We start from the raw sequence: 25,372 nt of genomic DNA, 5'->3' as shown, positions 1-25,372 counted from the left end.
TTAAATAATAGATTGTGTGGTTGTGGGTGGCTGTCCAGGCATGTACATGCAAACAGATACCCATTTAAAAATATGATCCTTTTCTACAGCAAAATGGTGCTTATTCTCAAGTAAGTGTATTTGCTATCAGAGCGACAGAAGCAGACTCCATTTTATTCCTGCAGTCATGATGATTTAAGTTAGTTTAAAATGAGGAACTGCACATCTTCAAGATAAAAGCGTGTGTAAATCATGTAATTGGATGGCTGGGAGGAGAAGAGAAATGTTGCTTTAGTTGTGAAGTGCACAATTAATGCATGGGAGTCTAAAGGGCCCCGTGCAGTAACACCATTAACTCCAGAGTCTAAAGTTACCCAGCTGTAGCGCGGCACTCTGTCCCTTCAAAAATGAACTTTCTAAAACTAAGCAATATGTTGACCTGGCAGATTTCTTCAGGGAAAGCGCTCAGTTTTGGCTCTGTAATGGAGAAACCCTGCCCTGTAAGTGGCCAGGCTGTGCCTGAACAACCATCCTGAAGTCACCCGAGGGCAACATACAGGCTTTAAAATAAATATGTAGACCAGCCTTTCCCAACCAGTGTGCCTCCAGTTGTTGTTGGACCACAACTCCCATCAGCCTCAGCCAGCATTGCCAATGGTCAGGAAGATGGGAATTAAGAACATAAGAAGAGCCTGCTGGATCAGGCCAGTGGCCCATCTAGTCCAGCATCCTGTTCTCACAGTGGCCAACCAGGTGCAACAACATCTGGAGGTCCAACAACATCTGGAGGCACACTGGTTGGGAAAGGCTGATGTAGAGCCTGGTCCTGCTGGATTCTTGCCCAGATGTGGCTATGTGGGATTGCCTGTGTGAGAGAGTGTCTGCAGAGAAGCCCTGGAAAACAATTCAGCATAGGATTTCATAGCTTTTGTATATGGTGACATGCTGTGAATTCTGTTATGGTTGAAGTCTAATCCCAATTTTATGTTCCTACAAGAATTTAACTGTAGTGTGAATCCAAATGAGCCCTCCTGATGAAAACATTTTGAATAGGAATGAGCAGGACTTGAAATACTTGCTGCAGCCATTCTCCCAGAATGACCCGTTTTTTGACAAATAGCCTTATTCCTCTGCTCTGCAAGGAATCTAATAAAACAAAAGGTTTGCCACAGGTAGGTTACCTTCTGGGAGCATTTTACAACGATCTCCCTGGTGACCAGTTGATTGCAAAGGAGTACTGCAGAGTAGCTGCTGGGCAGAATCAACATCTGCTGTGAGGCTTTTGTGACAGAGAAACTGAAATCTTGCCTGTGAGAGAAAACCCTCTATCTGTTTTGGGAACAAAGCAATTTACATTAAACATAATGCCTGCTATATTTCCAAATCCGGCACGTGCTAGCAAAGCGGTGAAATTCACTACCCAACAGATAGATATCGCTAGGCCAACCAAAAAGGAACAATAGACAAGGTCCAGCATGGGGTGTACCTCAAGTATTCCTGCAAGAGGTAAAATTGTACTCTACCTTTTTGAAAGTGCTTGGAATATGTCATATTCTGTCTCTCTCAGGCACACAAGAGGTGCTCCAACCTGGATAGTTTCCAGGGCATGCTCATCAACACTTTGGCAACACACACTCATATGGCTATGATCTTATTTTCTAAATGGGAAGTATGTATTGGACTTGGTCCATACAGAAAAAGTTGCAATGCCAGGACTCACTAGGGTAAGGGTTGGGTCAGGTCTCACCCCCCCCCCAGCCAAGGTGACCAGCAACATACTATAATTGGGAGGACAATCAACCTCTTCACTCATCGGATGAATCTCTGAAGAGGGGAGAAGTGTTTTTTCTTCCCACTGTGGTGTTGGGCTGGGCAGAGAGATTCCTCTGTCTGTGTGGACCAGCTGAGGGGGCTGAGGGCTGTAGTGTGCTTGGATGTGGATGTGCAGGCACATCCCAGGTGGGGATGGCCATACCCACTTTTTGCAGTGGGTGATGTAGCCCTCAGGTTGAAAAAGCTTAGCTACCCCTGCTTAGCTATCTCATGTGTGCACTGACCTTTCTCACTTGGAGCGTTTGAGTTGCAAGTGTACTCATGCCTGCCACTGTAACTTCAGAAATAAAGAACCCATTATTGATTTCTCCAGGACTATTTCCCGCTATTTAAGTTTGTGCCTGAAACTACCCAGCTGAGAGAGCAGGAATCTTCTGTGTTGATAAGCTGTAAGAATCCAAGTCTATTGTGACAATAAATGTGAGCAAAGAGAATTCCACATTTTCAAATCAGTTAGGTAAGCTCATGACGCCTGAATGGTTTTACTAGGGAAGACTTATAACATTAATTATGTACTAAACGACAGCTCTGCTCTAGATTTTATATAGCTTGTTAAGCTGCCTCTGAATAACAAGTGAGTGGAGGATCAGGGCATTTCTTTTTAAGAGCTTAATAGCTTTTATCACAAAACGTGGATTCTGAGTGCAAACCTAGGAACAACCCGTAGAGACATAAATGGATTATCGCAATTCTGGTACTGTTCATCAATTCATACTGTAGTATGTCTGTTTCTCATGAGCTCAGGGGGAAGCATCAATTGATTAATAGTGTACAATAATCAACTAATTAATCACAAGTTGATGGTGTGGATTTTTCAATAAGGTTTTAAGAACAACTGCCCCTGGTGAAATTGTTCAAAGCTTGTGGCCTGCTTGGAAACATAATCTCTCTCTCCCTCTCTCTCCTCTCTTCCACCCCCCTTCCTCTCTCTGAGTCTTGATTTTGGCAGTGCAGTTTGAGAAGATTGTTCCCAAAAGAAGGAATTTTCTGTCTGTATTGTTTGCTCTAAGAAATGTGGTATCTTTATTAAATATATGAAAAATAAATTGATGTAGACTGTAAATATTTGATTCATTTGTCATTTGAAAGCAAGATGAGTTTCTTTAGATTTTAGATTGTATTTGCATAGCTGGATTGTCATTTCCTGTCATTTTCCATGTCTTCCAAGCCCATTTAAAAAGAGCAACAGTTATGGACTCCTCTTAAAAAGTACACACACCATTCTTAACAGATTGTTCATGTCCGTGGCTTGGCCCACTTCATAATGCGAGTTCGTTTGCTACTCCTTTGGAAGACAAAGCAGAAAAACTGGCAAATCTCAATGGACTTTACTAAGTCTGAAACCTCCTTAAAGGGGAAAAATAGAGAATTTGTCTTTGTTTTACATAATGTATTTGTTTAAAGCATTTTTACCCCACTCTTTAGCCAAAAAAGGCTTCCAGAGCAGCTTACACGTGATCAATAAAAGCAAGACCGTTGTGCCCGCAGGCTTACAATCTAAAAGCCACAAGAGGACAAGGGGATTGGGAAGAGAAGGGAAAAGCAAACTCATGCATGGATTCTTAAAGATACATAGTAGTTCTTATAATGACCATTTGGAATGGAAACAGTTCCGAGAGAGGAGGAGATAAATGGAGCTGGTCTCTCAGCAAAGCCGATGGAGTGGCTCTGCTCCCAGGCTCTCTTAAGAACCTAAGAGAGCCTGCTGGATCAGGCCAGTGGCCCATCTAGTCCAGCGCCTTGTTCTCACAGTGGCCAACCCCATGTCTATAGAAAGGCCACAAGCAGGACCTGAGCATAGCAGCACTCAGTCCTCCTGCGGTTTCCAGCAACTGGTATTCAGAAGCATACTGCCTCTGGCAGTGGAGGTAAAACATCAGGGTTGGTAGCCACTGATAGCCATATCCTGTAACCCTCTTCTAAAGCCATCCAAAGTTAGTGGCTATCATTGCCTCTTGTAGGGGTGAATTCCCTCTCCTGCAGTTCGATGGAATGGCTGCTCTTGGGCAGTAGCCAAGGCCTGACAGAGCTGGTCTTTCATCAGAGCTGATGGAATGGTTCTGTTTCCCATCTCTCCCTGTTGACTGAACAGTGGAGGCTTGTTTGTCAGTAACCCTACAATGGTGCTTCAATGGCATTCACCTTTTGTCACTATGGAGACGTTCTGAAGAAGTGTTAAGGCTGATCTGTGCATCACAGTCCTCCTTTCAGGCATTCTAAAAGCATATACAGTGAATCCATGGAGGCTTTGCACAAAAGGAATTGATCAATATATGGAGGTTGAGATCAATAGCCCTAGTTTCAATTTCCCTTCCTCATGTGTTGGTTCTACACACAAGAGAGGCAAGTGGTTGGAGTGTTGGACTGTGACTTGTGAGACCAGGGTTGAAACCTCCACTCAGGCATGAAGCTCACTGGATGACCTTGGACCAGGCACTGCCTCTCAGCCTAACCTACCTCACAAGGTTGATGTGAAGATAAAATGGAGAGGGAAAGATGGGATATAAATACAAATAATAAATGCAATAATAAAAAGTTCATGCAATATAAATCCAATAATAAAAAAATTGAGAACATATAAAAAGGTATTTCCAGGATGGTGAACTTGTGGCCCTCTAAAAGTGTAAAACGAGAAAAAAAATCCAGACTTTTTTCTATCAGTGGTCTCATAATTTGTTGAAATTAATTAAAAATCAGCCATGTTCACATAGTATCTATAATCCTATTACTGACCTCTCCACATACTCTGACCTTCATCTTCTGAAGTTTAAAAGTAAAACAAAAATGCTTGGCTGATTTTTAAGAAATATAACATTGGAGTCTATGATAGCGCAGGCATGCTCAGTAAGAACCAACTGTCAGTGTTCTACAAACCAGTGGGTTTGTAACAGTGGGTTGGGTTGGCTAATCGGGGCCACACCCACGCCAAACATTTTTTCCACTTTAGACGGTCATGGCTCCCTCCAAAGAATACTGGGAAGTGTAGTTTGTGAAGGGCGCTGAGAGTTGTTAGGAGACCCCTACCCCTCTGACAGAGCTCCAGTGGCCAGAGTGGTTTAACAGTGAGACCCTCTTCCCAGAGATTTCTGAAGATTGTAGTTCTGTGAGGGAATAAATGCTTGGTATGAATGTGGCCAGGGAGAGCTTTGGTTTACATTTGGATGAGAGACTACACATGTCTGCTGTAGAATAAAAAAGTGGGGGAAACCCCCAAAATGATACTGTTAACAGTCTTTTCCTTTTGGGGGGGAAAGGGTTTCCCCTCTGCCCAGTGTCCATGCACCCAATCTCCTCCCCATCCCTTCTCTCCTCCACCTTCCTCCCTATCCTTACCCTTTCTCCCCTTCCCTGCCTCTCCCCCAGGTCAGGTTCACCTATCCTAACCATGGTTAAACAGGAGTAAATCCCACTGAACTCAGTAAGCATGCAAGTGATCAAACTGCCCCTCCCCTCCTCCTCCCTCCCTCCTGCCCCTCCCCTCCCTCCCTTCATTCCCTTTCTCCTCCTCTGTGGTCAGTTTAACCTATCTTAAGCATGATTGCATGGGAGTAAATCTCATTGAACTCAATAAGCATGCAAATCATCAGATCTGCCTTTCCCCTCCCCCTTCCCCCTCCCCTCCACTCAACATATGCTCAGAGGCACATGTTACCAAATTCTTCTAAGCTACACAAGAAGTGGATTGGACTGTGAAAGACCAACTCCAATTTACAAATGTGTAGGGCAGTACAATATCTCAGACTTTTACAAATGTGTAGGGCATAACAATATCTCCTGCTCCCCTGGTACATTCACTATAGCTGCCAGATTTCTCTGCTTTTTAAAATTTGATACAGATATCTGTTGGCTACAGGTATGGTGTTAAACCACAAGGGGCTTTTTGCCTATTAGTGAATTATTACTTACACCAGGGGTTGCCAACCTTGTTGGACCAGAGGGCACATTTCAAATTTTGAGAGCGTGCCAGGGTGCACCAGTCAGAAAATGGGTTCCCTTTGGGCATGGTACATATCACAAAACTTGAGAGCAGACATGGTGAAGCTTTTTCCATAATGGTATTTCCATACTAGAAAAGCCCTGGCCTATGGGATTTCTGCTATACAGCTGTTAAAAGCACAAGAACCCTGATTTTCCCCAATGCCAACTCTAAACCAAAGCCCAGGCTGCCATTCTGTAACCACGTATTTGGAAGGAAGCCCCGTTAAACAGAAAGACTTACTTCTGAGTAGACATGTGTACCATTGTACTCTAGCTTAACTATACAGTGAATTCTTAATGAGTCCATGGTCTTTAGCTCCTGCAAAGCAGAAAACATGCCTAAACCTCTTTGAAAATTTTTCACATTTGCCTTTTGTGGGGAGGGGGATTCTTTAACATTCACCCACACTTATTGTGTAGTAGTATTTGCAGAACATAATTTCTAGGCACTTCCTAATCTCAGGTGAACCCAACACAGGAAAGATGCATCTTGCTTGCTAGGGGGGAAAAGGACAAACTGATGTTTCCAAGGACTAGGGAAAAAGTCAGAAACAGGAAAAGTGCATTAAAAGGGTGAACAAAGCAGCTGCTCTTTAGGACTCCAGGGGTTCTTATTGCCTGGTGTCCAAACAACTCACTTATCAATTATAGCTCTGACTAAAAACACTGTCAGGCAGGAGCAGCCAGGCTGGCTCATTTCACTTAAATTGCTTAGAAGGGTATCTGCATGTTTTGCTCCATAACTTACTTTCTAGGAGTGCTACAGAATTAATTTTTAAATGAAAGCTCAGTTTCTGGGCTACCTGCTGGGGCGCACCGCTGAAGGTTCTCCCAGGTGCCATGGTGCCTGCAGGCAGTGGTGACCCCTGACTACATGGATCTTCCACTGTTCTTACAAAAAGCAAGAAGGGAGTGTACACCCCCATCCCATTTTATCCTAGGTTAATCTGAGAGACAGTGGCCTGGTTTGCACATCCCTTTAAACCACAGTTGAGTTTAAGGTGAATGCACAGCATACAGGTCTAAATCACAGCTGCTTTGCTTCTCCCCAATCCCTGTTGTGTGTCCAGCAGCTAAGCCATGATTTGGCTTAATGTTGCACCTGAACCTGGGCTCTTGGTTTGTCTACCTCCAAACAAACTGTGAACTGTATTGGAAGGCTTGTTCTTGGCTTCCTGTTCATGTTTGGTTGAGGAGAGGCAATCCATGAACCCGGGTTTGGGCATAATGCTAAACCAAATCATGGCTTACTTCCCTGCAGGAATTGGGGATTTGAGGAGGAGTGAAACAACTGTGATTTTAGACCCCTGCACCAGCTTGCTGGGTATTCAACTTTGTTGTTGTTATGTGCCTTCAAGTCTATTATGACTTATGACGACCCTATGAATCAGCAACCTCCAATAGCATCTGTTATAAACCACCCTGTTCAGATCTTGTAAGTTCAGGTCTGTGGCTTCCTTTATGGAATCAATCCATCTCTTGTTTGGTCTTCCTCTTTTTCTACTCCCTTCTGTTTTTCCCAGCATTTTCTAGTGAATCATGTCTTCTCATTGTGTGTCCAAAGTATAACCTCAATTACATCATTTTAGCTTCTAATGATAGAAGCTTTAACCTTTCAGCTTCACCTTTAACCCTTCAACTTTAACCCTTCAGTATTAAACATAACTATGGTTTAATGTGACTTGCAAACCAGCCCCATAACTAATCCAAGGTGAGCTTCCCAGCCCAGTGTTGGCCTGAAACCTTGGTCTCCTTGGTCCTTGTTACAGTGCCACATTGGCTGGTATATACCACTCAATGAGTAACAATTTTTAGATTCCCTAATAAAATTCAGAGCTAGAGTTAGCATCTGGTAAAAAAAGATAGCTTGTTGCACATATGAGGCAGGTGGCCATCTCTGCGTGTTTAAGAATAACTGTTGATGCAGTTTCCCATTTGCTTTTTCTGAAGGAGCTCTGGGGTGTTGTGTTGGTGTATTTTCCACATTGCCCCTTTCCTATTTTGCACATGCATTTTGCAAATGTGGCTCAGACTGGCTTACTTCTCTCCTCCCTCTCCCCCACCTCCTTGAAGCAAGAAGCAAAGCATTGTGGAGGAAAAAGAATGTGGATCATAGCCAGTAGGGAAAAAAGAACAATATGCATAAAATGGGACATTTGTAGCAAGCCCAGGAAGGTGGAGAAAGGAGCAGCTGCGAGGGGGGTGGAGTGAGTGAGTATATGTTTGTGTGTGTGCTTTTGTGGCTTTCAAAGCACATTTTAAAGAGATGAGTTTGCATTCCAAAGAGTAACCTTCTTGCAGCCTTATGTGTTTTTTTGTTCTTAACACTCTTATCTTAGATCTCTGATTCTCTGTAGCCCAGCCAGACAGTTCATAAAATCCCAGATTGCCCGGACAATTGGTGGATCTGATAATGCCTAATCTTTTCTCATCTGATGCTCGGTGCCTTTATTGTTACACATTGACAGATATTGATTTGGCCACTGAAGGTTTGCATTTCATGATAGTAGAAAGCTGAGCCCTGGAGGATATATTCCGTGTAATGCAACCATTTGAGTGAAATGGTGTTCAAAAGAACTATGGTGTATTTGGGGGGGGGGCAGGATAGTCCACAAAGCAGAGCCAACTCAAAAAAATCTGGAGTTCGCTCTTACAAGTACTTTGAACTTTGCAACTTCAGGGGTGGGAAACATGGTCTTCCAGAGTTGGAGGGCCACATGTTCCTCTTTCATGGTGTAACTCTTCTTGAACCATATCTGTGAGCATTGGTCAGACAGGAAGGAATCTAGGATCGTAAACAGTTGTGTGTATAAACAGTTGCAGTGTAACACTTGGTTAGATACAGTACTTATTTATTTATTTATTATTTTATTTTATTCGATTTATATACCGCCCACAGCCCAAGGGCTCTCAGGGCGGTGCACAACATAGATAAAATACAATAAAATCACAAAAACAGCAAAGTATACATTATTAAACAAGTAAACAACCTGATATAGATTAAAAACACAAATGAATTAAAATGCCTGGGAGAATAAAAAGGTTTTAACCTGGCGCCGAAAAATTAAAAGTGTAGGCGCCAGGCGCACCTCATCGAACAGACTGTTCCATAAATCGGGGGCAACCACTGAAAAGGCCCTAAGATCTTGTTACTACCCTCCGAGCTTCTCTGTGAGTCGGAGCTCGGAGGAGGGCCTTAGATGTTGAATGTAGTGAACGGGTAGGTTCATATCGGGAGAGGCGTTCCGCTAGGTATTGTGGTCCCGCACCGTGTAAGGCTTTATAAGTCAAAACTAGCACTTTGAATTTGGCCCGGAAACAAATAGGTAGCCAGTGCAAACGAGCCAGAACAGGTGTTATATGTGCAGACCGCCTAGTCCTTGTCAGCAGTCTAGCAGCTGCGTTTTGCACTAGCTGTAGTTTCCGAACTGTCTTCAAAGGCAGCCCCACATAGAGCGCATTGCAGTAATCCAATGTAGAGGTTACCAGAGCATGCACAACTGAAGCGAGGTCGTCGCTTTCCAGATAGAGACGTAGCTGGGCTACCAACCGAAGGTGGTAGAACGCATTCCGTGCCACCGAGGCCACCTGCGCCTCGAGAGACAGGAATCGATCGAAAAGAACCCCCAAGCTACGAACCTGTTCCTTCAGGGGGAGTGTAACCCCATCTAGAACAGGTTGAACATCCACCATCTGGTCAGAGAAGGCGCTCACCAACAGCGTCTCGGTCTTATCAGGATTGAGCTTCAGTTTATTAGCTCTCATCCAGTCCATTATCGCGGCCAGGCAACGGTTCAGCACATTAACAGCCTCACCTGAAGAAGATGAAAAGGAGAAATAGAGTTGCGTATCATCAGCATACTGATGACAACGCACTCCAAAGCTCCTGATGACCGCACCCAGCGGCTTCATGTAGATGTTAAAAAGCATAGGGGACAGGACCGATCCCTGCGGGACTCCACGATGGAGAGTCCAGGGTGTCGAACAATGTTCCCCAAGCCCTACCCTCTGGAGACGATCCACCAAGTAGGAGCGGAACCACTGCCAAGCAGTACCTCCAACTCCCAACTCCATGAGTCTCCCCAGAAGGATACCATGGTCGATGGTATCAAAAGCAGCTGAGAGATCAAGGAGAGTCAACAGAGTAACACTCCCTCTGTCCCTCTCCCGACATAGGTCATCATACAGGGCGACCAAGGCTGTTTCAGTGCCAAAACTGGGCCTAAAACCGGATTGAAACGGATCTAGATAATCGGTTTCATCCAAGAGCTCCTGGAGCTGGCTGGTGACCACTCGTTCTAAGACCTTGCCCAGGAATGGAACATTCGCTATCGGTCTATAGTTGTTCAAATTATCTGGGTCCAGGGAAGGTTTCTTCAGGAGTGGTCTCACAACTGCCTCTTTTAAGCAACTAGGGACTTTGAAAAAGTATCTCCTGTAACTGATCCTCTTCACAAATTACATGTTTTAAGTGTATCCCAAAGAAAGTGTGCAGTTAAATACATAACGTTAAGTATGATTGTAACAAACAAGGTGTCTGAGTATGCGACTTAGGTTTGACAGAGAGCTGAGTTGGCTGCAGTACCCTGTTGAATGCACACCAGGGTGCGCTTGGATTTGTTTCTTTGTTATGAATTATTTTAGGAGTTTATATACTGCTTTTCAGGTGGACCTCAAAAAGTAATTTACATAAGTATTATTATTTTTAAAAAGTTACAATAAAATGGAAAAGAAGGCTTGTTGGTTTAAGAAGAAGCTGTAACTCCCCTCAGGACAAGATGGCTTCGCAAATGCCCAGAGGTGACTGCTGGGGCGGGGGGGGGGCTCTATGGGAGTTGAATGGTGGCAATTCCTCACCCTTCTTTTGTCCTTCCTTTCTTTTGATGAACTGGAATGAGTGAAACAGCCATAAGATGCATGCGCAACCCTCTGATGCTGATGGTGATCGTTTACACCAGTAGTATTTGGTCACTTTGGGGGCCTGAGATTTCTTCTGGTCCCTGAACATTTGAGACCCCATGTGCGCTGTTGGCCCTGATTCTTCTAAAGGGAATGGTTAGAATGTTTTTTCAAAAGTTATATCCTGTTCCTGAATGGGGTTTCCATTTCAGAGGGCTGAATGAGTCTGTGCCTGCTTAGCCTCACTAGTGCTGCAGTATTGGCTGTTCCTAGAATTCTCATGGGGCCCTCGTGAACTGGAGGGTCATGTGGTCGTGGCTTCACATGCAAAACACCTGAAATTTAAATCCCTGGCATCTCCAGGTAGGGCTGGGAGATATTCTCTGTCTGAAACCCTGGGGAGCCATTTCCAGTCAGTGTAGACAGTAGTGGCCACATTGACACTATACATTTATTCCACTATTATTCCACTTTAAACAATCATGGTCTCTCCTAAAGAATCCTGGGAAGTGCAGTTTGTGAAGCGTGCTGAGAGTTGTGAGGAGACCTCTCTTTCCCTCATAGAGCTATCATTCCCAGAGTTTCCTCAGAAGAGGGATGGGCTGTTAAATCACTCTGGAAATTGTAGCTCTGTGAGAGGAATAGGGGCCTCCTCGCAACTCTGAACACCCTTCACAAACTATACTTCCCAGGATCCTTTAGAGGAGACCATGACTGTTTAAAGTAGAATAATAGTGGAATAAATATGGTGTGAATGTGGCCACTGACGTGGTATAAGGCAGCTTCTTATGCTTGTTATGCTGCCCAGGAACTTTTTATTTTTATTTTTTAAAGGCGAGGAACTCAGTATCATTGAACAGGGGTGACACAGGGATAGTTTCCCAACTACACATATGCAGGCTAAATCCTTTGGCTAATATCTGGCAGGAGGTCTCTCTAGATTTCCAAATTAATGAATAAGGTGTTGTTTTTCATTATGTGTAATGGAGGGCATAATAAAGCAGTTTGGGGAGGCTCAGGGATGCTGCAAAGGTTCTAAATAAGCCCTTTGGCACTGGGTTTGTTTTAAGATGACTTAGCTAGTCTGACACAGCAGTAAAACTGGAAAGGGACGTGGATTTCTGCACGATGGGAGGGAACACGCAATCTGAGTTTGGCTCATTCCTGATCCTTTAACACCAGAGTGTGCACTTGCCCTCTGTTGCTCAGTCTGTGGGTTTGTGATTTTGTAGCAATATCCCCCCCCCAACACCGCAGAGGAGGGGGGAAAACCTATATTTGATTTCAAAGCCTTCTGGTAGTGATAGCACAATGGCTGAAGATTAGCCTTGGAGAGGAGTGGGAAGCTTTTGAAGCGAAAGCAGAAAGCTCTTCAGCTAGTTAAGTGCCTTTTGAGGCGACAAATAAAAGATGTTGGTGATGAATTGGAATGATAGGATGCAGTAAGTCTGATCCAAGAGTATGACCTGTCCACAGATGTGAAAACATTGTCTTGAATGGCAATTTCTACTGAGGTTTTGCAACTGAAACTGTCGCAGAGGGCTTATGCCCCATCCATCCATTTACTTTTTTGCCAAATTTCAAAAATACCTTCTATACTTTCATGAAAAAGGTACAGATGCTCTCCCTGCCCCACCCCACCCTGCTTCATATCACATGACAATTAACAATCTGTTAAGCACAGTATCATTAGTTAAAGAAACAGAAATCTTCAAGCAGGCTTGTAACACTTTTTTTTAAGTTAACCAACCTCAGTAGATGCGTTCATGAAAAGTCTTAGGTGTGTGCAGGGCTGCTGACAGACTGGTAGAAAGGGTCCATTTCTATGGGGCCCAGGGTCAACGGGGTTGAGACACTTAGTTTCCTTCCTTCCTTCCTTCCTTCCTTCCTTCCTTCCTTCCTTCCTTCCTTCCTTCCTTCCTTCCTTCCTTCCTTCCTTCCTTCAGTTTATAAGCGCTCTGGAAAACAAGTTATAGACCAAAAAGTGAGCTACCCCCCTCTGACAATTTCTGTGATATGAGCTAGCCGGCTGCTCCAATCCCTGCCCTGCCAGGTTTTTAGCCAGTGAGTGAAGTCAGAGCTGTGATTGACAAAGAATTTGTTGAATACCAGGCAGTAGCTAGAAACTCTTGGAAGTGCTGAAAGGAGCTGCCTTTTCCTGTTTATCTCTGCATATGAATAGTGTGCATGTGCACATCACATGAGATGAGTAAGCTTAAAGCTTTCAGCAGCAGCACATGCGCCTGCTTGCTCACTCTTCTCTCTCTGCACACATCCAACATAATATTCAGAAGATCAAAGAAGCATGCAGAGCACAGCAGGATCTTGGTAGGCATTCACAGTAAATAATTTCAATGATGATGATAATAAAAGTGTACATGCAGGGAGGTTTTGAATTGTTTGCAAAAAAAACCCATGTTATACATTTTGCTATCAAATAATGTATGAACAGAAAAAGTGTACATGTAGTTTATGATGCCATTACAATGTATTATTATAGTTTTCTAAATATAAGGAGTTATATAAGCTAGAACGCCGGTGGCGGAAGTCTCGCTCCGAGGACGATCAGACACTGGTTAGAGCAGCAATAGCAGCCTACCAAGTGGCAACAAAGGCAGCAAAGAAGGGCTTCTTTGCTGCCTCTATTGCATCCGCAGAATGTTGTCCCAGGAGGTTGTTCCAAGTGGTCCGAAGCCTGGTCGGTCCAGCTGCCCAGGAACCCATGGAGCACTCTAAAGCCTCCTGTGACGCATTTGCAAAACATTTTGCTGATAAAATCGATCGCCTGAAGAGCGTAATTCCGCACGCCGTGGACACAGGAAGCGGGCCAGAGGCGATCAGTTGCGATCCGGTCCGGTGGGATCGGTTTCAGCCTCTTCCCTCTGAGGAAGTGGACAAGGTGCTCTCTACTGTGAGACCGACCACTTGTTTGTTTGACCCTTGCCCCACGTGGCTCATTGTGGGCTGCAAAGAGAGACTGAGCGAAGGGATCATGGCGGTGGTAAATGCTTCCTTGGAAGAGGGTGCATTGCCATCCGCCCTCAAGGAGGCGGTAATAAAGCCCATCTTGAAAAAACCCTCCTTGGATCCCCAAGATTTAAACAACTTTCGCCCAGTCTCCAATTTACCATTCTTGGGCAAGGTGATTGAACGTGTGGTGGCCAAACAGCTACAGACACACTTGGAGGAAACAGATTACTTAGATCCATTCCAATCGGGCTTCAGGACTGGATATGGAACTGAAACAGCCTTGGTCGCTCTGGTGGATGATTTAAGGAGGGCGTTGGATAGGGGAGAACACTCCTTCCTCGTCCTCCTGGATCTCTCAGCGGCTTTTGATACCATTGACCACGGTATCCTCCTGGATCGCCTGGAGGGAATGGGAATTGGGGCCACTGTTTTACGGTGGTTCCGTTCCTATCTCTCTGACAGGCACCAGAGGGTGGCATTGGGAGAGGAGGTTTCAGACCCTTGGCCTCTCAATTGTGGTGTGCCACAGGGTTCTATCCTCTCTCCCATGCTGTTTAACATCTATGTAAAGCCGCTGGGGGCTATCATCAGGAGATTTGGGTTGCAGTGTCACCAATATGCGGATGGCACTCAGCTCTATCTCCCATTTAAGTTCTCGCCAGAGTTGGCTGTGGAGACTATTTCCAAGTGCCTGGAGTCTGTAAGTGAATGGATGGGAGGAAACAGGCTGAAACTGAACCCTGACAAGACCGAGGTACTGCTTGTGGGAGATAAGAGAAAGATAGGAGATATTGACCTGATGCTGAACGGGGTTGGATTGCCCCTGAAGGACCAGGTTCGCAGCCTTGGGGTCATTCTTGACTCCCAGCTGTCCATGGAGGCTCAGGTCTCAGCGGTGAGCCGGGCAGCTTGGTATCAATTACGTCTGATACAGAGGCTGCGACCCTACCTTCCGGTCCATCTGCTCCCACTGGTGGTGCATGCCCTGGTCTCCTCTCGCTTAGACTACTGTAATGCGCTCTTCATGGGGCTACCCTTGAAGACGGTCCGGAAATTACAACTGGTACAGAATGCGGCAGCACAGTTGATTAAAAACAGCCGCCGCCGGGATCATATCACCCCAGTGCTGGAAGATCTGCACTGGCTACCAGTTGTGTACCGAGCCCAATTCAAGGTGTTGGTGTTAACCTTTAAAGTCCTATACGGTGTCGGTCCAGTTTATCTAAAGGAGCGCCTCCAGCATCACCAAATATGCCGCCTGACGAGATCTGCCTCCCAAGACCTTCTCTCGGTCCCACCAGTTAAGACAGCTAGGCTGGTGCGGACCAGAGAGAGGGCATTCTCAGTTGTGGCCCCCACCCTCTGGAACTCTCTGCCATACGACCTTCGCCATGCCCCCTCCCTAGTAGGTTTCCACCAAGGATTGAAAACTTGGTTGTTTCAGCGGGCATACAAGTCTCCTAGATAATTTTAGTTTACAGTGTATAGATGTAAATTGGTGGATTATAATTGTTTTATATGTTAAAACTGTATTATATGTTGTATTTTTAATTATGTACGCCGCCTAGTGTGGCCGTTCATTCGGCCAGATAGGCGGCCTAAAAATAAAATTTTATTATTTATTTATTTAATCCTGTACTCACTTTTGGGGGAATAAAGCTGCAGTCCTAAACCCACATACCTGGTAGGACTTTTTTGAGTAGACATGGTTAGGACTGTGCTGTAAAACAATGGGACTTTTGAGCAGACATGGGATAGGACTGTGTTGTTAATCCTTCTCTCCCCCCAATCCTATTTTTAAGACAATTAGGCAGGGTTACTTAGGTGTCACTGCTGTTATTTGGCAAGAAACTAATACTGATGTTTTTAAAAATCTGCAGTGACCAACTAGTTTTGACAATAAACTATTATATGGGGTATGTGTATTTTTACATAACCAGTGTGTGTCTATGGAGTCTTTCCAACTACCCTGTGAAGTAGGTTATGCTGAGAGTTGGTTCGGTCAAGTTGTATCTATTTATTTATTATTTGATTTCTATCCCGCCCTTCCTCCCAGCAGGAGCCCAGGGTGGCATGCTGTACATGCTTAATTGTATTGTACTTTGTGTGCATGTGTTTCCTATGAAATATTTTAATGTTTAAATGTTTCATGTTTATGAAAATAATCCCTTATGAGGGCAGACATTCTGAAAGGTTAAAAATCTGTTATATAAACGCATCTTAAACCAAGACTGGATTCAAAATAACTTCATATTGGTAATACGTGTACATGAGCAGCAGTTCTTGCCAACAGATTGAGCAGAGGTGGCAGGTGGGAATGTAGGGGCCCCAATCTACATGGAGTGTACCAGGCCCAGGAAACTTCCCTTCCTGCCCTTGGTATAATTTCCATCAGGAAAATAAATTCTTGGAAAACTTACTTAAGACATTTATCTACCATCCTTCATAAACGTTTTATCCCAGGACAGCTTGCAATACAATTTACAGTCGAAACAACGGTAATGTAAGCCTTTATCAGGCATTCAGTTAGGGGTGTGAAGTAAGCATGCGAGGGGAGTATGAGGGAGGAACATAGGAGGTTGCCTTATACCAACCCAGACCAGTGGTTCATCTAGCTTAGTATTATCTACACTGACTGGCAGCAGCTCTCCAGGATTTCAGGCAGGGGTTTCTCCCAGACCAACCTGGAGATGCCCGGGTTTGAACTTGGAAACGTCTGCATGCAAAACCAATGTTCTTCCACTGAGCTCTGCCCCCCACATCACTGTTCCAGTGATGTTGGGTGACTGTCTGCTGCAGGGAGCCTTCTGTGAATGTGAAGGCTCCCTGCAAGTTTTAGAACCCTGATTTTTCTAGGGTTCTAAAATGTGCAGAGCTGTAAGTATAGAAAGATCACAGCTGCAGATAATCATCCTTCATGAATTGGAGGGTGACTGGAACAATGGGGTGAGCTAGCTCCCTACTACTCTCCTCGCATGCTTTCTTCACACCCTAACTCTAACGCCTGCAGAAGTCTAAACTATTCAACGAAACAAATAAGTCAGCACAACATTGACAAAATTGAATGTTGAATCCAAGTAAAAGAGCAGAGAGGAAAACTTGCTTTACCTGTGCTTAAAATATCAACATTTTAAAATGCTTGATAGAATAAAAATGTTTTTATTTTCTTAAGTGCCAGGTGAATTTCTTTGGGGAGGGTGTTTTTACGACCAGGGTTTCACTGATGGAAGAAGACCTATCTTTTGTTGCCGTCCATCTGCTCTCCAATGGTGGTAGCACTCTGAGCAGGGTCATATGGAAGATCTTAGTATTTGGGACAGTTGATTTGGGACAGTGTACCTGGGTCCCAAGCTATAAAGGGCTTTAAAGGTCAAAACCAGCACCTTGAACTGAGTTCGGAAGTGAACCAATAACCAGTGTGGATCCCTCAAAACTGGCAAGATACATTCCCAGAAAGCTGTCCCAATTAAAATCCTGGTTGCTGTATTCTGAACTGGTTGCAGCTTCTGCACTGTCTTCAAGTATAGGCCCAGGTATAACATATTACAAGAGGCTACATGAGAGAAATCAATTATCAGAATGACTCGTCACAGGGCTGCTGCCCCCAATGAATACAGCTGAATGTTTTTGACTGAACTTTGGCAGGGGGAGCAAAAAACGTCTTGAATATCAGGAGAAGTGGGGTGAAGATTCATTGGGGCTGGGGGTTAAACGCTTACAGCTGTGAGATGGTCCAAGAGCTGCCATTAAAGAAAAAGTTCTTTTTCCAAATGGATAGAAAGCTTGTCTGTTGCAACCGGCACACACATTCAAAATAGGGCTGCATGCGCCTCTTCATATCCTATAGTTCCCAGAGACATAATTTTTTAAAGCAATGGCTGCTTCTGTGGGGCCCCCAGAATGACACAGAATTTTCAGCTGAGATGTCTCTACATCTCTGCCAAACTCTGATCAACCAGATGTCTTTGTCCACATCACTTCATTGTACAATGGGCAAGATATGAAATTTCTCCCCCGCCCCCTAAACTGACAATTTGAGTTGCCTTGATAATTTAAAATTTAAAATTAAATTTTAAATTGGGCATTTGAAAAATATATTCAGTGTGTGTTCAGGGATGGCCTTTCTGAGGGTGAGACGATGCTTTTCAAGAGGCTTCAGGATGAGTTTAATAAGTGTTTGGCTGTCTGTGCTCTTCATGCCCTGAAGTGGGGAATAGCTGTCCTTGTTCAGAATAAGAACTCAGCATCCTGACTGGTTAATCCCAAGCTGAATCCAGAAGCTGTCAGGGAGCTGTCACAGAGGTTCAATGCTGAATAGAAATAATTTACTAATCAGCTATTTATTTAAGAAACATATATACTGCTTTTGATGTATGTAAAGCAGTTAACATACTGTATATATCTTAAAGCAATCAGTATCGATTAGAACTACAGTATATAATAAAGCAGCAGGGACAAGCCACAAAGGAAAAAAAAGATTGCTGAAAACTAGATCTCTCCGCCCTTCAGGGCACAATGTTCATTAGGTGGCCCTGTGGTGGCAGTTGAGGGAGGGAGAGGCCAGGGAATAATTGCAACGAATCATTATGTGGTGGATGAAGGAGTGAAGGTTGGGCAGCTCTCCTCCTTTATTTTTTGACAGAAAATTAACTTGTGCAAGGAATTTGTAAGTAGAGCTAGGTATTCTCTTGGGGTGTTTGTATCTCTCCCACCTCCTTTCTTTTCTTGGAACAAAATGCATCATAAGAACATCATAAGGATGAAGCCAGTGGCCCATCTAGTCTGGCATCCTGTTCTCACAGTGGCCCATCAAATGCCCATGGGAAACTTGCAAGCAGGACCTGAGTGCAAAGAGCACTCTCCCCTCCTTCGGTTTCCAGCAACTGGTTTGGAAGCATACTGCCTTCGACTATGGAGGCAAAGCATAGATACCATGACTAGTAGCCATTGATAGCCTTATTGTCCATCTACCTTGCAGTCCTGTTGTGTCAGCCTTACCAAGTAGGTGCTTTTAGAGAACAGATGCCAGGAAGCAGCACAATTTTCTCTTTTCCAGTCTTTAAACCTGTGTGTCTTTTTTTCTTATTTGTTTAAAAAGAGCTCCCATTCAGAGCACTGGGGCATCTTGAATCTTTGGTACAGATGCAAAAATGTCTTAAGGCCAGAACAGAAGCAACTTCTTAATTAACTTCTGCTAAACAATTTTAGATCGTCACCAGAGTTCAGGAATAGAGAGAAGGTTGGAAAGTATGTTGGCAGCTGCACCATGGCCTGGTGGGGGGCATAGCAGGCAAGAAGTCAAGTTACAGTAACCCTGGTTGTTTGCTTTAATCCTGGTTAAGGTCCCAAACATACAGTAAAACCATTCTTTTTGTTTACTTATTTATGTACCTATAGGCCACCCTATAACAGAGCAGCTAACAACAGTGCTCTTCATTGCTCATGTAACTCCAAATGACTGTTAAGACAAACTGTAGTTAGCAAAACAATGTCAGACAATGTGCTGATGTCTTGGTATGCAGTCACTCTTTCACCCTGGTTTAGATCACTGATCTTCAACTGGTGGATCAGGACACACTACCAGATCATGGCCTGATCTAAGGTGGATCGCACTATCACCATAAATACATATGCTAACTATGAAAAAAACCCATGCATGTTGGGGTTAAAGACAAATCCTAGGTCTCAAAAAGTAGATTACTGGTTTAGACATTCAGACCTACCATTTAACCATGGATAAGTAAAGCATGATTTGGTGTAATCACTGTTTTAATGTATACCGTACATCGTCACTTTCTAATGGTATAAATATTTAGTTCAAAAACTAAATCCAGAAAACCTCAGAAGAAAAGAAAATGCTAAGTGATTCTGCTTCTTGCGAGTTCAGTAGGAAGTAGGAATAAGGGAAATTACAGGAGTTTTGTTTTTTCTACGTATAGTCTTGTGTTCTGTTTCAGATTTTAAAAAATGGCGCTAGAAGGTTCCATTTTCCAGTGTAATACCTCGAAATAACTTTCTTGGTAAAATGAACTAAGTTTCTCCCTCCCTCCCTCCTTCCCTTTTTTTGTCTGGGCATTTTGGAGAAATTTCAGCATGTGGGTGGGGGAAAACAAAGAAGTGTCTGTGAACAGGAACTGGCATTGTCTCCTTCTCTGAATGGGGAGGGAAGACTGACCTAACTTCATTTGGTTCTCTTGCACATCTGCATCTCTGGAAACAGAGGGATGATTCACAGTTTGCCTACAATACAAGAGCAAGCAAAACACCGTAAATTAACAGCCATTCTGAATCGGTGTTGCAAACATGCTCTAGGAACAAAATAATATCCCCTGAAATCATTGAAAATAAGGATGATTTTTCAAAAGGTAATGAGCCATAACTGCAAATTGGCAGCAGTTCATAACTGTTCACAAAGTTTGAGTAGATTTGCAAAACTGACGAGGCATGGATCTACCAGCTTGTTCTGTTCGAGCTCAGTTGTGTTTCTGTTCCCAGGACAAATATTCAATCTCCCCGATGAACTGGATGTTCCTGGGTTTTTTGTGTGTGTTTGTTTTTCTATGTTATCTTGTTTCAGAATGACTTAACCCTAAAAGAGGATATTTTCCTTCTGACGTTATTTGAAATAATTTGTTCAACCATTGGATGGTCTAAACAAAAAACTTCCTCAGGTTTCATTCACTCTTCAGATATTTTGTGTGTGGTTTTCAATAAGAAAATGTGTTAACAGAATCATTGCACAACAAGGTTGAGCTATGGTTTCCCTCTTCCCCACCCCCACTGCCCGTTCCCAAGATATGTCCTGTGACTTCCTGTATTACTTCATTAATCATTGCAACTCAAAAATGATTCTGATCAAAGAGGCAGAATGAGGCTGAAGAGGTACAGTGTCTGGCAATTGACTTGGATGTTTAGATTCCGCCCTGAGCTCATTTAGATATGGAATTAAGCTGTTCCTGCTGTAATTTTCCTCTTTAGCTTGTTGGCAATCATGCTGTAGCCAGCACCATCCTTAGCCAGGAGGGTTGGGAGGAAGAGCTGCCATTGGACTGACATAGCATTCCACTGGTTTTTTTTACCTGCAGCTCAACTATAAAGAGGATACAAAATCTGCATGTGAATTGTATGGTGCTGGATTGGTATTTTCTTGAAATCCCAATTATTTGCTACATTTGGCAAATAAGAGTTAATAGCATCTCAGCAGTGCAAAATTTAAAAAAGCGAGTTGCTGTAGATGCATTGTACTTTAAATATCATATTAGCAGTGGGAAAACAAATTGCTACGAGGTGAGTGGTCTTGTGAGAGAAGCGTGAGAATATTTAAGGAGGAAAAGCTCACTTTAGCTTCTAAGAAAAAAACAGTCTTTGAAGCCTCACAGAGGATCTGGGGAAAGCCTTTTGTTCAAAATAGAATGGCTCAGCAGAAGAATTCAGTTGGTTTTAATGTCTGTTTCATTAAAAAATTTACAGCCCGTTTCTGTGCAGAGTTGGTGCGCTAAAGATGATTGGTTCCAATGGACTTCAGATGTACCCAGCTTTGCATAGGATTGCACTGTTAAAGTCTTAATGGTTTTAAGTTTTAAGGTTTAACGTTTAAGGATTGTTATGGCAAGGATATGCTCTGAATCTTCTAGGGAAAAATTGGCAATGAAAAGCAAAGTGTTTCTCCTTGTGTACTGTGCACATTAGTGGTACTTAAGTGGTTAAAATAAAATGAGGATCAGAGACTTGAGCTTGGCTGGAAGCCACATCCTCTGACTGGAACTGCAGCCACCTAATCCCAACATGTGAACAAATGAAAACGCCTTATCCTGAGTCAGATTGTTGGTCTGTCTCTAACCGAACATTGTCTCCTTGGGTCAACAGTGTCTGCAAGGACCATGCTACCCAGGATCCTTTCAACTGGAAATGAACAGAGAGGAGCCCAAGACTTTACTTATGTAAAGCACATGGTCAACCACTGAACTGTGCTCCCAATGTGTGGAGGGCTGGCTTAGATCAGTCTATAGTAATAGAAAGGCCCTTTGCACATGTTTAGCCATGCTCTCTTCTCCATTGAACTGGTGGACGATTGTGCCCATGGCCGCAACCATATTAACTCTTTTACTAACTTCCTTCTATTGTTTATCTAGCTGGGGTTGTCGTATTACAGCGCCTTCCTTTTCAAACCAAAAATGGATTTATCATCCTCTGTGTGTTGAATCATTTTTAGGTGCTTCCTTTTAAATTTTTCTGGGCTAATTTTGTGAGCTGAGCTATAAAGTAAATTTGAAAAACAAAAGAAGGCAAGGCGACAAATGAAGTCAGGCTGGTTCAACTGTATCTTGTATTTTTAGCCACTGAGGCTGTACTATTGCACATACAGCTGCTGCAATAAAGATCAGACTCTGATTGTTCCAACATGGTGCAGGTAGGAGTTGTAAGGGATGTTCTCTTCCTTTGGGATCCATTTCGGGTTGTTTGCAGTGGAAGAGCAGGAAAACCAAGTTTGTTTTGAATCCTCCTCCTCTGTCCAGTTGCATTCTTTTCAGAAAAAAGGACAAGAGGCCACAATCAGCCAAGCCTTGTCCGTCCCCCCCCCCCCCCCCGGTCTCTTGAAAACCATAGCTGGGGAAAGACTCCTCTGTCTTGTGAGACAAAGTGGGCCATCAGACAGCCCCTTTCCTGAAATCCCAGTCAGGCACCAGACAGCTAAAGGAAGGGAGGCACCAGGCTGAATTAGACTGACTGCTTTGGACAGTGAAGTTGGGCTTAATTGGCTCACAGCTGTTTGATTTGACCCTTCCTCCTCCTCCTCCTCCTCCTCCTCCTGCCCCCTCCCCTTTAAACCTCTTATCTGTTTGCATTCTCTTCTACACCCACCAGTCTTCCAACGAAAGGAAACTTGCCAGCTCTGAACTACATTTTCTACACATTGGCTAACAACTGCATATCCCTAAAAGGCAACAGAAATTAAGAAGAAACTCCAGAAAACTTGTTAAAAGCAAATAAAAAAAAAATAAAAAAAATAGATGGTACTGATGATTTTTAAAAAGATCTTGTGGGTTGAAATACTAAGGCTTGGCTGCTCCTATCAATATTCCCCCTTACAGTGTGCAGTCAGAGGGGAGAGTTGGATGCATACCAAGGCGTCCTCTCAGTTGACGTGGGGCCAGGTCTGACATCAGAGGTTGGCACTGTCGGGCACTTGCCCAGAGCCTGAGCTGTTGAATTCCCCCTCATTGTCTCTGGGCCCGAGATGTACTGTTGCTGCAGAGAAGAGAGAGAGAGAGTGTGTGATGGGGGGAGATGAGTGGTGGAAAGTAGCTATTACAGCTACTGCCTTCCTTCTCTCCATAGCTGCTGCCACTGCCTTCATTAGCTCTTTGCATGGGAAGGACAGGAAGGAATGCTTGAGAGCCCGGAAGAGGCCAGGAAGGAAGAGGGTGGCAGGGAGCTGTGGTTTTGCATGGCTGCTGCTGGGGCAGCTTTCCCCCTCTCAGCCGCCACCACCACTGTGGCCAGGAAAAGAGTGGCTTCACCAGCTCCTTGGCACTCTCACAGGCAGCTTTGCCTGGCCCTCTGCTGTTGCCATGACAGAGCAACTTCGCTGCTGCCAACTGGGAAGGGGTTTTGCCAGTCCTTTGGCTTCCAAGGACCGCAGGAGACCTGGCCCCGCACAGGGCATCAATGAGGCTAGCAGGGCTAGTTAGTGCCCCATGTAAGCGTAGTGACTGCTCTTGAACTAGGATGGCTCTGTGTCCTATTTTACAGGGGACAGCCATCTGTTTGAAGGTGTCTTTGGGTCCGAATCCAGTTTAAAGACAAAGAACTCTAAGAACGGAGGACAGGAGCCTTGAAGTTGCCAAGTTAGCACCTGGAGAGTCAAGTTAGAACTGGGAGGTCAGACTGACCAAGCACACAGGATACTTGATCACAGTATTCCTCACTATGCAGAGGTGTATTTCTTTGTAAATTAAAGTAATTATGTCTAAGTTTGCCTCTACTCATACAGTAGCCAATGCAAATTTTATGCAAATCAGTGTCCTTTTTTGTCCTTTTTTCTGGTATGGTTCCCTTTTTTCTTTTTTGCAATGTGTAAGTGTCTAGATTACATGTCTTGGGATCAATGTGCAGAAGTTCCATGAAAGTCTGAAAACCACTGCTTTTTAAAAGAAATTGTTTTAACATTACACATTGGCTATAATTTATGCCTGCCCAACATTCTGAGTAAGCAGTCTGGTTTGATTACCTTGATTTGATTCTCCAGGAGGGTCATATTCTCTTGCAGGTAGAGTGCTGGCACCTGGGTGATGAGGCCACAGGTTTTTTTCCTTGTATTGCTTTCCCCAAGCAAAAGGAAGTCCCAAGAACAGTCTTGGCAGGGTTGGGTTCCTTGTCAGGAGAAAGAACTGGAGGCTTTGGGTGTTCTTTGTTGATTCAGTATACAAACTGAGCAAGAAGACCATCAAGACTGAGCAGCACCAGTCCTTCAAAAGTAGCAGAAACCCCTTACAATTCTCAAAGGTTGTTTCTTGTTAGTCAGTGGCAAAACTGCTCCTCTCTCACTGGCCAGGCACTTTGTCTCAACTCCCTCTCCCCACTCGCACCACCCACACCATCCTGACAGATAGGCATGTCCTGCCTTACCAGCTCTCCTTGATTGCCCATTAAACAATATTTAATAGTTAGTGGCTAAAACACTGTGCAAAAGAGTCCTGGCTTGTTATAACAATACTTTTAAATATAGTTGCTGTCTTTGTTCTGAGCTCTGGACGTGCATTTTTCACACAGGTGCTATTAGATATTGTAATGGAATAACGTACTTCAGCATTGGTGAAGCTTCTAGCAGTGACTGGCTGGGTTGCACTTAATGTATCTAGACCGCATGTTTTGGCTTGCAAAAGGTTCCAAATGCAGTCCCCAGCATCTCCAAGTAGGGCCTAAAAAACCCCTGAAACCTGAAGCTGCCAGTCAGTGTAGACAATACTGAGTTAGATGGACCAGTGGTCTGACTCTGTATGATGCAGCTTTCTATGTTCCCCTGTGTTCACAGAGAGAGCAAAGGCATGTAGAAGGCCCTAAGAAAGGAGGGGTATAAGATAAGATGCGAAATCCCATATTGATTTGAAGTAACCTGCCAAATCTTTGCATCAGGCCTCTAGCACAACTAAAAATCAGTGCGGCTTCTAAATCTGGGCAGATCTCTGTTTGGAAGCATATCTTGGAATTTTCAGACTCGTGAAATCTTCCAGAGACTCAAGGCCTTGAAAGATAGGAACGTTTATCTCGTGCAGGCAGAGGTGCCAAAACATTCAATTTCAGTAAGGATTTTTGTTTGTTTTGTAGTTGCTGCTGCTTCTTCTTGCAGCTTGTGCAAGATTTCCTTGCAGTTTCTAGGGGAGATTCTCATCTCTTATGCAGTCCATAAGAAAGGGTTCATCAATACTACTGATGTCACCTGAGCTCTGTTATATCTGCAAGGCAGCTTTCCTTTCTTGAGCTGTCATCCAAGCACAAAGTCAGTCTAACCTTGTTCCTTTCCAGTTGGTGTCATTTGCTGGAGGCAGAATTTGTGGGTGTCTCTCTCCTTCCCTCTTGTCTGTCCCAGTTCATAGTTTTTCCACTCATTTATTTATGTAATTGTTTATTATTTATTAGATTTATATCCCGCCATTCCTCCCAGTAGGAGCCCACTTCTTTTTCCAGTAGTTGACTGTCCAAAATTTTAAAA

The 25,372-nt window shown here is 43.9% G+C and overlaps 1 protein-coding gene across 2 annotated transcripts in view; it reads left to right on the top strand.

Annotated features, from left to right (window-relative positions):
* MAMLD1 (mastermind like domain containing 1) overlaps nt 1–25,372 on the top strand; it is a 113,014-nt gene that overhangs the window by 55,359 nt on the left and 32,283 nt on the right. The gene's annotated exons all lie outside the window — the stretch shown is intronic.

Source organism: Rhineura floridana, chromosome 16, assembly GCF_030035675.1.
Source record: "Rhineura floridana isolate rRhiFlo1 chromosome 16, rRhiFlo1.hap2, whole genome shotgun sequence".
Taxonomy (NCBI): domain Eukaryota; kingdom Metazoa; phylum Chordata; class Lepidosauria; order Squamata; family Rhineuridae; genus Rhineura; species Rhineura floridana.
Note: the sequence above shows the minus strand (reverse complement) of the source record. Positions and strands in the feature narration are given on the sequence as shown.